Source organism: Pinus tabuliformis, chromosome 7 (assembly GCF_031772625.1).
Source record: "Pinus tabuliformis cultivar Carrire ecotype Pingquan chromosome 7, CPIR1, whole genome shotgun sequence".
Taxonomy (NCBI): domain Eukaryota; kingdom Viridiplantae; phylum Streptophyta; class Pinopsida; order Pinales; family Pinaceae; genus Pinus; species Pinus tabuliformis.
Genome location: NC_142293.1, coordinates 483,984,122 through 483,998,762, shown reverse-complemented (window position 1 = coordinate 483,998,762; position 14,641 = coordinate 483,984,122). Strand labels below are relative to the sequence as shown.

General features: G+C 38.0%; 1 pseudogene; it reads right to left on the bottom strand.

Moving 5' to 3' along the window:
- Nucleotides 1-11,298: 11,298 nt before the first annotated feature.
- LOC149248121 (allene oxide synthase 1, chloroplastic-like) lies at nucleotides 11,299-12,992 on the bottom strand (annotated as a pseudogene).
- Between the last annotated feature and the right edge of the window lie 1,649 nt (nucleotides 12,993-14,641).

The window sequence follows — 14,641 nt, the reverse complement described above, 5'->3', positions numbered from 1 at the left end:
CTAGTAGCTTTTGTAATTCTCTTTCATAATGACCTTAAGAGCTAGGTTCATCCTCTTCTAGGGTTAGTGCAGAGGCTTGCATCCCTTTTTGATGTAGATATGATGGGTAAAAACTGAGGGATGCACACCTTTCATTTCCTTATAGTCCGAAGTAAAAGAATCAAGGTGTTGTCTCAGCACAGTGCATAATTTCTCTTCTTGCTCAGCTCATAGAGAGGGGTTGATCTTTATATTTATTGATGGGATAATCGCCACAACCTTGAAATGATCTAGGTCAATGTAGATAGAGAATGGATTAGTCTATGGATAACTCTCAGAATTTTCTAAGGATTCTTTCATTAGTTCATCAGCTGGCATGGAAGTGGGAGGTTGATTATGTAATATATGGTTAATAAGGTCATCTTCATCAAGATTCCTACCTCCTATAGTAGTGTCTAGTGTATAGACTAGGTAGAGGGATTTTTGATAAATACTCTTGTTCTTCCTCATCCTCTAACCATAAGGGAAATACATGCTTAATAGAAGTTTAAGAAGTAGGGTATAACACAATTTGTTCTGACAGATGCTCATTCTTGATGGTCATGTTCCCAGGCCTACAACTAATGTAGGAATCGATAGTGTCCAACCAAAGTCTTCCTAGGATGAGAGGGTAACCATTAAACTTTGTTTTGGGTTGGACGACAATGAAATCTGTGAGGTACTCCCAAGAGTCGATGGAGAACATTACATCTTTAATAACTCCTTTAGGAGCTACTCTAGATCTATCTACAAACTGCATCACTGTAGTGGTCTCCCTCAAGGCCCTTGGGAGGTTGAGCTTGAGCATGGTTTCCTTGGTAATCAGATTCATTCCAACCCCAAGGTCAATCAAGTTATTAAGGACCATAATTCTATAAATTTGCACATCCACCAGAGAGCTACCAGGATCCAAGTAATTTAGGGAGATAACTCCCCCAAGCATTAGATCAGACAACTACCCAACAACATTGATAGTGGGGTTATCTCTCCTTCTTCTCCTAGGACTTTTAAAACATTATTCCTTCATAACATTGTTGTATATGGGGACATCTTTGATGGCTTAGAGAAGGGGTATTTTGACACAATTTATTCAGTTATCCCAGAAGTTTAGCCTCTTCCAGGGTGTGTTGTTTAGGTTAGACCAACCTTTCAAGATAGGGAGGTGAATTGTCTTCAGGGGTACTATATTTCTTCTCTTCTTCAAGTTCTTCAAGTGGAGAAGGTGGGTGAAAATTTGGAAGTACATTCCCAGACTCAAGATTGATCTCTTGGATTTTCACAACATAAGCATGATAGGATATCTCCCCACTGTAAACCTGTTGTGATTTCTTGTTTTTCAGGTTTGGATTGGGTTGGGTAGGAATTTAAGGTTGCTTATGTAGGTTATTGAGAGGGAGTTGTGGTTGAGGTTGTGGAGGAGGCATTAAAGCAGGAGTTTGGGCTACTTGAGGCCTCCATCCTTGTGAGTGGTTGCTCCATTGAGGAGGTTGAGGTGGATATGGTTGGAAAGGAGGATTAATAGGTTGAGGAGGGTATTGAGGAGTATAAGACCAAGGAGAGGGTGTGGACCATGATGGATGAGTAAAAGGGTACCAAAGCTGGAAAGGTGCATTCTTATTTGGATTATAAGGAGGATAATGTGCACCTTCCATGCCTTGTTCTTTTTTTAGCTTGTGAGAGTGTTGTTTCACTTGTTTTTTTTTAACACCCATTGGAGTTTTAACATTTTTTAGCTTGCAGAAATATTTTTTCAAGTTATAGATTGCCTCTCTGAAGTGTCGCATGAGTTTTCCCAATTTTTCAACAACAGTCATTGTTGCGGTGACTCCCTTCACATGTCTCGTGTTCCTCTAATTTAATTAATTGTTGCACTTGTTTTACATGCATACATCTACACTTAGTCAAATCTGCGCTTATCCTCACATCATATTTTAGACCTTCTTGTTTACACACTCCCCATGAATAGCTATGGGCTCCCCTCTGCCTCAGATCTCACATCTCACTGCATGCATTGTGCAATTTGGGAGCTCAAGGCCTCTGCCTTGGCTTCTAGAATTGCACATAGCCTATCGTGCTTTGGCTCCAAATAAACACTATGTAGTTCTGAGAGCCAGTCTCCGAGCTTGGTCACTAAGACTCTGCATTGCATAGTTCCATCCATCAAGCTTCGTCACTGACTGTTGATAATGTGTAGTGTACAGTTCCCACAGTAAGTCAGTCACCCCTATTAGTCCAAATTGTACAATTCCTCTCATTAGATGCCCTGGTTTCCGCTTGATCATGCTTTAAAGTTAGATTTGTAATAACTAATTTTTATCTTCCATGACTGTCTATTCTTTCCCACAGGTACCACACTCATGAAGCACTTCTATCCAACATTCCTTGTACCATAGAACCAAAGAGAGTTGTTTCAAGAGAAACCGTTGAAAGTAGTACTGGGGAAGAAGTTGAGTAAGCTCTAGTTTACTTGCCAATATATGCAAATGCCCAACTTTTTATAGAAAAGGAATCAACACTAACATGGCAGCAAGGCCAACAATAGTGGTAGAAGGAAACAATTCAGTATAGGATCAGGGAAAGAGGAAATTATTGACGTAATAAAGGGAGAAAAAAGGTACAGAGTGAAAGAAGACTCAATCTTCATATAGGTATCTTTGAAAGCAGAAGCGAAAGGAAGCAAAGGACATAGATAGCAAAGTGGAGGAAGAAAGAAAATAAGAGCTTGCAGGTAGTAGAACTGAGATCATAGCAAGTAGAACGACAACTGAAAGAAGGACAAGAACTAAGGAGGAAAGAATATGAAGAGAAACAAAAGTGGGAATAAGAACAAAGGAAAGGCACAATGACAAAGAAAAAAACACCAATACAGGTTGATGAGCTGAAACAACCAACAATTAAGGAAGAGAATGAATAGATGTAAGTTCCCTCACAAAAGCTAAGCACAAGAACCAAGTCGGGTTAGAGGTCGACAGGTACATGGAACAGCTAAGGAGAGAGGCCACCAGGGATGGCTTGGATCTGAGCACACCAAACATGCAGATGGACATTTGGGGTCCTGTCATGGTGTACACCATGCCCCACATGCTTCAGAAAGAGATGGACATAGGTTCCAAGACCATATACCCAAAAGTTATGGAGGCAAGAGTTAGTAATTAGGAAGACACCATCAAGCAACTTGGGGACATCATTTCACAGTACCAATCTTGGCATCAATACGCGACCAAGTAGCATCAATTGGAGTTTGTTAAGCTGGTCTTTTCCCAAACTCCGAAGTCATAGTGTTGTGCCTTCTTAGACTGTCTCTAGCCTATTTTGTCTCACATGGGTACATGTGGAAAATGTATACTATTTGTAAACATGTTGTAAGTGAAATTCCGAATGGCATTAGTGGAATATAAACAGTGAGTATGTAATGTAAAGAGTTATTTGTAAAGAAGTTGAAGATTCATGAGGGTATTTGAAGAGTCACAAAGGGGAATGTCAAGGGTCACCCCAACCTTTGTTATAAATAGAACCTCATAACTCATAGAATGGGCTTTTGGGAGCCAAGCTCTTGGCTAGGCATTGCTTAGAGAAGGCTTGGAGAGTATTATGACGGGCCTTGGCTTATGCATAGTATAGAGCAAGTACATCTCTTTCGAGGAGCACGCAATGTTGACTGTAATGTTCCACTATTGGGGCTAGCGACTGTAAATGGTGTATGTATGGATGGAACTTTCACTTAATAATATAACTGAGCCAACACGTTTTCATGTATATGTTGTTATTGTAGTTGACTATTCTGGTTGCTTTAGCAATGTATGTTATTTAACTTACACATTTATGTATGAACTATTTTGTATGCAATTGTATGTATCTTGTTGAAGATGTGTTGTTGTATTAATCCATCACTTTGGATTATGGACTATTTCGCTTCCACCCTGTGATGTCATTATGCTTGTGTGTTCCTTTTAGGCTTTGTACTATTACAAGCTTCTAAGGGACACACTTCCTTTTCCCCTCTGTTTGCTAGAACCCCCATGCATTTCACTTGACTTGCAGCAAGGTCACACACTATCTTAGACAAAGTTAACATACTTACCTCAACGTGCTACCACGATCAAGGCACTCCTTTACTACCCATTGTTGGGACTCCTACTTGAAACGATGTCAGCTCTAGTTGGGACTTGTTATCGGGGAGATCCCTTGACATGTTGGCGAGTCCATCACCATAAACAAGTCCTCTAAGGATTCATCTAGTCCTAGGGTCATCTTAAAGATTTCCTCTTTTGTCTCTTTAGACCTACAATAACACTTGTACTTCTCACTAAAGGCTTGCTGAATTTGTGCCCAAGTAGTGATGTTGCCTCGAGGTAAGCTTATAAACCAATGCAAGGCTGCATCTTTGTGAGTGGATGGAAACAACTTCAGCTTCTGTTTATTAGAGGTATAGTCATAGGTCCTACAGAAAACAGTAAATTTAAACATGAATGTGATAGGGTCCTCAAAGGTTAGACCATGGAAGTGTGGAAGGGTAGTAGGGATTATATTCTTCATTTTGGCATCATTATTGATTTATCGGATAGGAAAGAACTCATTTTGTTTGTTTTCAGCCATAATTTGGGTAGGTGAGACGAGTTGTTCCTCCCATACAGGTTCCTCAAAAATTTCAAGTTGCTCACCTAGAGGGTTTTCTAGCTCCCGTGTAGTGAGAGAGGGAAGTTTAAAGTCACCAAAGAAGAATGATAGTTGGCTGCTTGAAGGGGTTGGGGTTTTTGGCAAGAATTTCCGTTGATATCCCTACTCCTACGAGGCATGAAAGAACTAGCTCTATTTTTTTTTCAAATTTTTCCACTTCTTTTTTGAACATTTTCAAATTAACAGTACTGATGCAAAAGAGAGGAAAAAAAATAAGAAACTTCTAAGTAGAAACAATACCTACTTGGACCCCTCCCCGATAGCGGTGCCAAAAAGTGATGAGCCCTAGTATTGCAACAAGAATGTCACGACTCCCAAGGCTACCAACTTAAATTATCAACCCGAGATTCGTAGAAACTTAGAGGTGACAGTGCTATATGCATTGTACGTCAATCTCTACTCATGTCAACTTAAGTCATTGAATCATATCAAGGCATGTAGATACCACTCCTTCAACTAGCTTACAGAGATAATTTGCGTGAAAAGGAAACAGTCTACTCTAATTGTAGGACAATGAACATTATCCTAATTGAAGAAACGAAAGTGTCATTCATCAAATGTAAATACTAACTATAGCTACAGGAAGGGAATATGCTATAATAGTTGCAGAAATAAAGCATGGTATTCTACTTGCAAAACAATCAAGTCAACACTCTACTTGCATAATGTAAATCATTACTCTATTTGCAAATTTCCTTGAAAGAAGAAATTTAAACTACAACACATGACTAGAAAATGTAAGAGTGTAACCTCAAAAATGAGGTTTAATCTATTTTCATTGAAGAGTTTCCCTTTATATCACTGAGTGTAAGATGGTTTTAGCTTTAGTAGCACGATCCTTACTCATTGCATAAAAGAATAGTCATTGTGATTCTAATTGTTGTATTGTACCTGTAGTGAAGAAAGAATGGGTCTAGAGTGGTCCTTGGGTCTCCCTAACCATTGATTCAAAGTGTGGGGGTAATTATTCAATCCCAAAATGCAAAAATCAAGATCTTAAAGCAAATCTAGCCAAGTTTAGGCAATGCTACAAGACTGCTACAGGATGCCACATGATACCTTGTTTTGCTACAAGATTTCCATGGGTCCAAGAGCATCGTGAGGGTGAGAAAGGTATTTTGAAGGTAAAGGAAGGTGGATGAGGGTGTATGAAGCTCTTAGATCTGTAGTTGAGATTCTTTCTTTGTTATTCCTCTTGAACTAGAATACTTGCCAATTCATTAAATTTAGGTGCTTACTTGTGGATTCATCAAATGTAGATGCTTTTTCCCTAGCTATAGGCTTGGTGATAAACATTTATATGCATTCAATATTCCATTCATTACTAGCTCAAAATATTTTCACCAATATCACCAAGCTTATCTTTAAGCTCTTTGATTCTAGAAAGAAATTTACTAATAACTTGGTTTTCCATCATTTTAATTAAGAAATGTTTTCTTGTGAGAAAGAAGGTCGGAATTGTTTATTTTGTTTCATACAATCCTTTAAGTGTCTCCCAAGTTTCAAGGGATGTTTTACATTCCATGATATGCAAAATGAGGTTGTCATTATAGACATTCTAAAATCCACTTTTGCTTTAGTCCCTTGTGGATCCCAATTTTGAATGGAGGCTATTGATGTTGTCGGTCTAGCTTGGTTTCCAAATGCAATTTCCAAAAAGTTATACACGCCCATTAGCTTTTGCATTTTAAACTTCTAATTTGCAAAATTTTCCCCATCTTGTTGAGTTGATCCATTTTGATAAGATTTCACCATGATTTGACATCTCATAAGCCCAATAAAAAAATATTTCATTATCTTCTCCAATATCATCATATTTTTATAATTGTATTTAACCACTTATTAATGAGGTGCGAAAAAAATGCACATAAATACTCAACACTATACAGGTAGAAAACAATAAAAATTCAGATAATGGTGAAATAAAATTTATTATGAAATAAGTACCTCATGTTGTAGTTTAAAAAAATTCGTGCCTCTTTCTTGACATATATTTAAACATATTTTTCCTTTGGAATTTTTTCACCTAGCAATTGTACTAATGCTCTTTTAGGAATTATGAACAATCAGTGTATCCTCCAAAAATCCCCTCCACTACATAGATAAATTGATGGAATATAACTTTTGCCTACTATTCTTTAAACCTCAACCTCAACCTCAAGTCTCATACCAAATAAAAATATTAAAAAAACCTAAAAAAATAAAAAACCCATATATTTATTAGAATAGAATTGCTATTGAATCAACTACACATTAGTATCCTACTCAATAAAAAGAATTAAAAAAAAACTCGAGAAGAGAGATTTATTAGATTTGCTATTGAATCAACTACCTCATAGTATCGTAACAACCGAAAAAGAGAAAGCAATCACTCTTACAATTAAATACAAATTCACAATTCACACTAACCATAAGTATTGAAAACGATACGATGACGGGCTCTTAAGTGACATAAGATACGAGGTTGAGATGACGTATTTCCTGGAGATGCCTTAACCTATCACCACCTCCAATTAGATAAAGGAAGAATAAGCCAGCCAAAGTTATGCTCGCATAACATTCCGGGGTGAATAATTGTCTTGGGGATGAGAAAGAATTTTTTTGAAGAAACATGGGAAAGAAATAAATTGATCCATCACTCATTGGGTATAACTTTTCAAATAGAATAATTTACTAGTAAAAGCAGTCTTGGTGGGCAGGAAAATTATAATGATTTAATATAACTTTTCAAATAAAATAGTTTTGGCAGGAAAATTATAATAATTATTGTGGTGAGAGAAACATTTTATAATTCACTATGAAGGTGACTTGGAATCATTCCAGCAAAATTCGGTGTTTACTCATCAGGACCACTCATCAAATAATTCACCTTAAGGAATTTTGGTAGCCAATATATTGAGTGCCTTAAGCCCTGTGTGCTACACCTTAGCCCCTCTATAACCAAAGGCTATGACAAGGGCCTAAGGATACAAGATATTTTAGAAACTCTAAATTTACACCAAAATATATAACAAAGAAAATACTCACCAAACAACTTGGAGCTACCGAGAACATGGAAGTGAAACCATGATACTAACATCAATATATTGGCCAAAAGAAGGTTTTGTGAGTGCAAAATTGATGAGGATGATACAAAAGTCTGTAGTGAAACCTCACTTTTGAAGGTATATACATCGATATGATAGTATGATGAGGGCCTATATGGAACTCTATTGTTGAACCTCACGATTGAGGTTTGGACATCAACATGAAAGTTTTTTATTAGCAACAATTATTCTATTTTCCAATTGATAGAGGTTGAACAAAATAAAGGTTTTCCAAGCAAAATAATATAACAATTTTTTTTGTTTTCATTAGAAACTTAACTTATGATTATTTTCATTTCTTGAACCCCCTCCTTATCACTTTTGCTACAGGATCTAGCTATTATACTCACCATTATGGTTCCATTAACATAGATATCATGTTTCTAAACTCCTAACTCTCATTCATCTTCCATAAACTTCATATTTTATATTGCTCCTCTAGCCCCCAAATCCTTTGATGCACTTGGAATTTCTCAGTCACATCTCCCTCTCAATAGTTCTCACGCATCTTGTATTTATAGCGATTGGTGCATGAGGCTAGGAGCATTTTTTCTCACACCTTGCTTTGAGATGCAATATTGTCTTATTTATGACCCTTAGTTCCAATGGTATACTTGATGTTCCCTAAAAGGTTATTAAAAACTGATTTTTAAAAATCCATTCAAACTTCTTATTCTATCATCTTCAGTATTTCTATGACTATAATCAAAGTAAGTTGCATATAGATGCAATTTTCCTGAAAACAACTCGCATATGCCTACAAAATGCAGTAAGAAAACATAAATGTGCACATTTCCATGGATTTTTTTGTTGGGGTTTACATGTTAACACATAAGCCACATATTACAACATGTTCCATAACCACAAAAACCAATTTTTAGTGGTATAAGATGATGCCCTTGGTATGAGAAAAGTCATTTCTTTCTGTAGTAGCCTAGCTCTATAAAAATTCCTTGTAATCCAATTCTATCTCCCTATGCTTTTAAACCTTCCCCTCATTAACAAACTTAATTTCCTTGTCTTCTTCATATCCTACTTATATTTTTATTGATCTTTCATCACTTTTTAGAATATAAGACTAGAGGAGGATACATTCAGTGGCCTAAGGCAGAAGGTATCAAAGGATGGTTCAATGCAGTGCATGCATATGTGTCTATATCATTGATTCTTATAAATAATAACGAAACTCATCTTATCCTTCCTATTTCATTGTTACATGTGGGAAATTTTCATTTATGCATTTAGGTTTGTTTTAACTAACATTATAAAAAAGTGTATGTTTTGATTCTTCTTCGTTTAGTTGCTTTCCATTTGTGTTGATTGTAGGTTTGAAGATTAGGAGTAGCAAAGGAAGAAAGGAAAAGGGACGTATTAGAAGCATCGAACATCAAAGTAGGTATTATATCTAGTAGATTATTAGTTTTCTTGATTTCATGTGTTTTTAGGCTAGTTTCTTGTGTTTTCATTGTCTTCTCTACTAAGGTTTCTAACCCTAACCTTAGGTTCGTTGATTCATGCTTACTTTTAGGGACTTGACATGTTCACTTGGTGCTAAAAGTACTTGATTTGGTATGATATTCCTTGAATCAATGCGAACCACCTGACTTAGGTTCATTATACCTTAGACCTTAGGGTTCCTCTCTAAACTTAACATATGTAGAAGGGGTTCTCATGGGACTCCCCCTAGTATTGACAATGTGCAACACTAAATCTCATTGGCAATCATAATACAAATAACCTATCAACTCGACATTTATATAATTAGCATATTCAAAGAAAAAATGTATAATCCCTTTAGATTATTAGAGGAATCTCTTGGCTATTCTCCAATGACTATCAAATGGTTTGTTTATGAAGAGAATAAGTATATTAATCGAATATGCAATCTCTGTGACCAATTATATTGATTGAGTATGCAATGTAGGGCTTGGTTATAATTAAATAATTCAAATTTTCTACCAGCTATCGGCACAGAGTACCATTTACAACTTTTTTTTCACCATCATTGTTGATCTTAACATTGTTTTCTAGTGTAGTAGACACTATTTTACATTCATTCATATTAAATTTCTTGATTAACCCCTTTTTATTTTTAATTTGTGTAATCAATGTCTTACCATTTTCCCCTCCATACCTCAAGCCCTAAGCAATATTGTAACTAACCTAGGTCTTTCATCTCAAATTATTGTGATAGTTGTATTTTGATTTATTCAATCAACCTAGTAGCACTTCCTATTATGATTAGATAATCAACATCTAAAAAATAAATGCAATATGCCCACTTGCATGCATCTTGATATATCGATTTAGATCACTTTTAATTTTAATGAGACATTGCTTATTAAAAAAGGTATCAATTTTTATATACCAAGAACTATGTTCCTATTTGATTCCATATAATGATTACCTTAAGTTGCAAACAAAGTGTTCTTGACCCTCCTTCATAAAACCCTTTAGTTGAACAAGGTAAAATTATTATTTTAATTATCCATTCAAAAATGTTAATTAATATTCAATTGGTGTATCATAGATCAATGTCGACATTATGAATAATGTGTTGGCCTTGATGTCAGCTTGGATTGTGTTCTTGTCACATTTTGTCATCATGGTCTTGTTACACTATGACACTCTTGTCACATTATGTCATCATGAACTTGTCACTCTGAAACATTGTTGGTAAGTATGTAGAATTGACATGCCTAACTAGGTCATAGATGTATTATGACTCTTCATGATTGAAGAGGAGTTGCAGGAATCTTGATGATTTCACAGGAGGCGGAAAAGGTTGCACAATTTCTAGAGCAATTATAGGAGGATGGAACATGTTTTTCTAAGTGGATAACTACGGAAACATAGGTGATAGATTGTGGAAGGTTAATGAGTTTGCTGGGATGTTATTAGGATGTGTCATGGCTTGTATGGGTCCTACATGTGTTAAAGAGGCACCCTAGAAGTTAGAGGAGCTTTGACTAAAGTTTCACTATGTTTCGGGCTAGGAAGAAAAATAAAAAAAGCTCCAAAAAAACCATGGAATTTCCCAAGGTATTCTTGTGTGGAAGACCAAGTGATGTCTATTTGATAGTGTCGAAGATTACCATCAATAAATCCCTTACATTTTCTTGCGGTATTGGCAAAACAAGGATGGCGTAAAAGGACAAGGAGAACGATCAGATAATGTGTGCATTTTGAGGAGTTAATTTGTAATTTTTTTCTGGGGAATCCAGACAAGAAGTTGATACACCACTTTGTAACCATATACCACTTCACACCCAGCCAAAAGAAGATGTATATTTCCCCTTAGACCAAATAAGAAATATGTCTAAGGTTGCAATGCCCTCCAACCAACAAAATAAACAACGTTTTTTCTACGAGCATCAGTTGACCACCGTAGGATGAGTCTAAAGCTCTACCATTCCCATGCACAAAAACCAACCTTCCTTAATTTCCTCGGACAATAAATAAAATCATGCAATAACATTTAAATTGCTCACATCAAGTCTAAACCCATGAAAAACTTAAAATCATTTGTAGAATCACTGTTGCATGAAACTGTTCTAAACATGTTATTAACTACGGTAGGTAGGTAAGATGGAACGAGCCAAGAGTCATGATGCGTCTGGCTTCTTCCCGTGCCAAACAAAACGAAGTCCTTATTATTTGAAGAGAAAGACAAGGTCCGGTGGGCACGACTCGATGTTAGAACGTGGCCTTATTCAGAGCTGTGAAAACGATGCGAGAGGAGGTTGCATCGTGATCTATATCAATGGAGTCGTATCGCAGGTAAATGTGGGCAACGAAAAGACATGCTAAAAGTATTACAATGTTCTTCCCTGGACACTGTTTGTTGTGCAGAGAGGGTTCTTCTGCTTCAGGGCCATTTGACCAGAACAAATACTGCAACAGATTCTGACCTTTATCCTCGTCATACATGAAACGATCCGGAGTAAATTGGTGTGCATCCTCGAAGACCTGGGGATCTCTCATTGCCATGGGCTGATACCCCGCCAGAAGCTCGCCTTTCTTCACCTGATACCGCGCATCGTGCGACTCGAGAACGAAATCTTCCCTCGCTTTCGCATACTGAAACGGAACCGGCCGGTCCATCCTCAGCACTTCGTAGACCGTTGATCGAACTAGACGCATGCGGTTCAAAGCCTGGGCGCCTAGGCTGTTGTTATTAGCGCGGAATGCCCCTCGAACCTCTTGTGCCAGATTTCTCTGCAATTCACCACCCACTTCAACAATTCGCTTGATGATGTTTGGAAACAAAATCATCAGTCCTCCGAAGGCATTGAAACAGAGCATGAAGAGCAAGTTATGGCACGCTTCCTCTTTACTCATACCTGAAATCTGATGTGTATCAAGAACCTCCGTTTCGTAAAAGAAGTCGCGCAGCCTTTTGTAGTCGTTACGCACCAAAAAGGGCGGCAGAGGGACCGCATGGATCGTGATTTCGTCGAGGATCTTTGGTAGGATGCCACTACTGGCAATGGGAGCCAGTTGAAGCGCAAGCCACTTTTTAACGCAGGAAGGCCCATCGTTTCCGAGTTCCGTTTCACTGGGGTTTCGGTTCACGATACACCTGCACAAAAAATTAAAGAGCATATGTTCATTATGGGCATTAAATGGTTTTTTTCTGACTTCCGATAAGTCTTTCTCAACGACCGCCCATAGCTCTTCTGAAGCCTTGTGGAACTCTGGAAACCACCTGTGGGCGTTAATGTGGAGAATATCTAGGCAAAATTTCTTGAGGTTGGCGTGATGTTCTTCTGAGGGGTCCATGTAGGCCAACATCCTGAAGTCTCCAGTGAAATTAGAGCTGGGAATGTAATTACCAATGAAAACATTTCTTTTTTCGACTTTCGTCATGTCGAACAGCACGCGGAAGCTCTTGGAGTCCAGAAGAACGATGGCCTGCGCCTCCGGAAACAGTGGCGGCCTGGTGGCAGATTCGCCCTATAAACAGTGCTCTTGTACTTGATCATTCGGTTTTTGAAGAATTCTTGGGGACCTTCTTTCACGAAGTAATCATACCTATCCTTGATCGCTCCGGCAATTCGGAGGCCATACGTTCCGGGAATGTCCTTGGACGCCGTTGCAGAAGCCATACTTGGTTACAGGCTGAAACACAAGTCCACCGCTTGATCGCTACTAGGTAGCAGTGAAAACCAGCGTGGGATGTTTCATCAAAACATCTTCTCGGTCTATATTTATGCAAAAAATTCACAAATTGAAAGTTGTGTAGCATCAAGAATTATCATATCAAGAATTTTAATGCCTGCCACTCGGCGTCAAAAAGCCAGATTCTAAAGGTGTACAGCGTTATTCGGAAATGAGAGCGTTTATTTCGAAAGTTATTCCGAAACAGCGTTCACACCAACAGTCATCATATTGTGGATGCCAATAGTTGTACCAGCGATGTCTTTTGGGTTAGAATTGGACTAGTCATAATTTTAGTCCGTTAATTTTTGTTCGAGAATCGATTTCCTCCTTCGCAAAGTTGCTCAGTGTTTGTCCGTTCTGTACATCGTTTACTTGGCAAAATTAGCCAGCGAATAACTCCTCACGCTTTTATCCTCGACCGTCATTCTCGAGCATCTTGATTGCTGGGGCCATGTCAATTAATCAGCTGATTCTTTAGGCATAAATGCCATGTGAATTTATACCGTTTTCTTGGGCAGCATGGGTACGTCCAATCCTTTTAATGAGCTATGGAAGGTTGAAGGGCCAAGCATTCATACATCAAATCAAGTTTCAAGGGCCCCACATCCATACATCAAATCAAATTTTCCTTCTTTATGAGGAGCAAGCCTGAAGGGAAAATAATTTTTTTTATTTTAATTGGTAATGTAAAAGAATTAGCCTTATATTTTCACTAATGGTGAAAAATGATAGGCTTTAAAAGTGATGAAATATATTTTATTGCCATTTAACTTTTGGTTTTATTTAGAGAAATTATATATATTAATTAAAATTTATTTTTTAGTTTTAAGTAGAAGGTTGGTTTTTCTTCTCTTTACTTTTTTAATCTTACACATCTTTTATGAGGCTTAAAGGACATAAGCCTTATAAGTGTGTGGTAGAAGGTTATCAAAATCAAAGTTGTGATTAACTTTATGAATTAAGAATTTATCAGAATTGGACGAGAACTAGTAAAAAATTTGGACAAAAAATCAAAACATATAAAATATGTTAGATTTTGAGTTTTTATGATTTCTTTTGGAAAAATACTCTTTGGATTATCTACTATATTGTATACATCTTGTAACGCCCTGTGGTTGCATAACCAGGTGCGCGCGCTCCGCACTTGGAAAAACGATTAAGGCAGTTGCGACGGGCGACCAACGATGAGGCGCACTTATGAAATAACACGCGGGCAGATTGGCGCCCTATTTATATGGCAGCTGGGCGTGCGAAACGATGGATGGGCCGACTCATGGAGGAGCGTTTTACATGTCGTTTGGGAGCACTGGCTGGGCGTTTGGAGGGTCGGCTAGTTGATGGTCGCCACACGTTGAGAAGCGTATAAACATAGGGAGTTATGCGTTCATTTGGATAATCGCACTTCGCATCATCTCCTCGCATAAGAGGTGGTGCGAAGGCGCACTTACAGCCGTAGCAAAGAAGTGTGGATGTGCCCGCCGAGTCGGGCAAGGCAAGGCACGTCATGCAGTGCGGCTGGGGCGCGGGTGGAGGACGTAGTGAGGCGCCCGCCCGCCAAACTTGGTACACGATCTCTGTTGTAGAGGGGCGCTGGTGTGCACGGGCGTGCCCGCCCGTTTGGGCATAAGATCGTGTATTGTTGTATTGTATTTTGGTGAAGTGTTGAGGTGTGACCGTCGTGCGCTCTTGCACGGGCG